This window comes from Penaeus japonicus, unplaced genomic scaffold, assembly GCF_977035675.1.
Source record: "Penaeus japonicus unplaced genomic scaffold, GWHDUDI00000001_assembly GWHDUDI00000007, whole genome shotgun sequence".
NCBI classification, from domain to species: domain Eukaryota; kingdom Metazoa; phylum Arthropoda; class Malacostraca; order Decapoda; family Penaeidae; genus Penaeus; species Penaeus japonicus.
Window position 1 is genome coordinate 14,758,837 of NW_028234409.1, and position 2,500 is coordinate 14,761,336.

Here is a 2,500-nt window from a genome sequence, read left to right on the forward strand (position 1 = left end):
ATATATAAATATATATAATATATATATATATATATATATAAAAGATATATAGATAGATATATAATTATGCATATATATATATATATAAATTTTTTTTCCAAAACCTTAGTAGATTTGGTTGTGTTGGTCCGTCGTTCCATGCCTAATATACATATACACACACACACACACATATATATATATATATATATATATATATATATATATATATATTAAAATATATATATATATATATATTTATACAATGCATACATATAGTATATTATATGTTATATATATCATATAATATATATAATAATATTTATATATATAATATATATATATATTATATTAAGTATATAAGTAATATATATATATAATAATAATATATATATATATTATATATATATATATATATTATGTATATATATATATGTTATGTTATATATATATATATTTATGTATATATTATAAATATGCATATATGAATATATATATATAGAAATATTTATATATATACATATATTAATATATATACATAAATATATATATATACATACATAGATATATATATATAATAAATATATATAATATTATATATTATATATATATTATATAATATCATATATACATATACTGTATATACATATATAATATATATATATATATATGCATATTATATATATATATATAATCATATTATCTATATATATATATATATATAAAGATAGATAGATAGATCTATATTTATGCATATAATATATATATATACAATATTTTTCCAAAACCCAAGTAGATTTGGTTGTGTTGGTCCTGGCAGTAGAAGCGTTTCTTATTCCTCTGCCGTCCCAAAACGTATGTATATGAAAAGAACGCGGCAGTCTACATACTGCCGCCACCCCACTTTAGGTACACTGAAACTGAAAGTCAATCAACATCGAGCTTAAAGCAGAAAGGCAATATCAACAGCATGACAATACCTTCAGTATTCCAATTAAAGTTGAACGAAACATAATTACATTTATTTGTGGCCAAAAAAAAATTGTGGGATGAATGATTCCGACATCTATATTCCATACTCCATAGTGGGGTGGCGGCAGTATGTAGACTGCCGCGTTCTTTTCATATCATAGGTTTTGAGGCAGAGAAAAGAACGCTTTATTGCCATGGACCAACACAACCAAATCTACTTTGATTTTGGAAAAAATATCAGTCTTTTTCAGTGTTCAGAGATCTAATAGGTTTTATTGACCAAGTATCTAATTGAGGGAATAATAATGAATGGTCTCATGTGGCACCTACTACACTCAATCAATGTCAACAACACAGATATCGTTGGATTTACGACGCTATCTTTTGTGTGAGCCGAGATACGAGCGTTAATTGGTTTAATTGGCCAATTATTCAATTAATGAAATTGATGAAATGTTTCATCCAATAGCCAATGCAGCAATATGAAAAGCACTAAGAATTAATTTTGAGTTGAAACTGTTTTTTTTTTTTTCAGACATTAAACGTCAAATACAAGTGGTGTTGTGTTTGCAAAAATTGGCTTACCGCGTGTTACTAATGACGTCACAAATACGTCATCAAAATAAGGATACTACCTCAAAACCAGTTATTAGCAAATTCGAGACTACAACCGACATCATATCGAAAGATGAAGGCCTGGGACATCCCCGTTCTCTCACATTAAGGTTTACCGTTTTAATGTTTTTTCGCGACTTTTTCGCGTCAAAATGGTTTAAAAAGTCGCGAATATCTCAACAATGCATAGAAGCCCGGAACGTTTTGACGGCATTTTCAGAAAGTACATTAAATTTCATTTCTACACTAGCATGATCATTTTTTTCCTATCTCGAATGTTTCATATAAAAAAATTAAGTTGAAAAACGTCTATTTTTGGATAGTTTGATTTTGAAATTCGTTATTTTGTGACGTCATTTAAACGTCATCACTGCGTCATCAGATGTTTTTTCAGGACAGTTTTTGAAAGTTTGAACTTTCTTCATTCCAATGCTGTGTTGCTAAATCGCGTATCTTTTATACTTCTCGAGATATATCATCACAAAGAGGACCCACTTTTTGCCTAAAAATATCCTCTACCTGTATGTATATAATCGTACCCATTTTTAACAAGAACACCCTCATTTTCGACGATTTCAGGTTGTAATAACTCGGACGTTTTTAATCCAATCGATCTGAAATTTTGACAGTCGCGTCTTTGTGTACTAAAATGCACGGAATACTAAGTTTAAGGACGTCGGGAAGTTGGGTAAATTTTTACCTGAAATTCGGCGAATCCACAGAAACTTATAGTAGGGGGCTGGCAAGCGGAGTTACTGGAACTTGTCCTACGACTCTCAGACTGTACCAAACTCACCTCCGGTGCTCGGGCCTTCGGCCCTCGCACCGGAGGCTCGTCAACTCCGGCCTTCGCCCTCGCCCGGAGTCTACACGCACACCCTCGGACCCTTCGGGTCCTCGGGCTCGCAGACGGCGATGGGGGGATTGCCAGCCC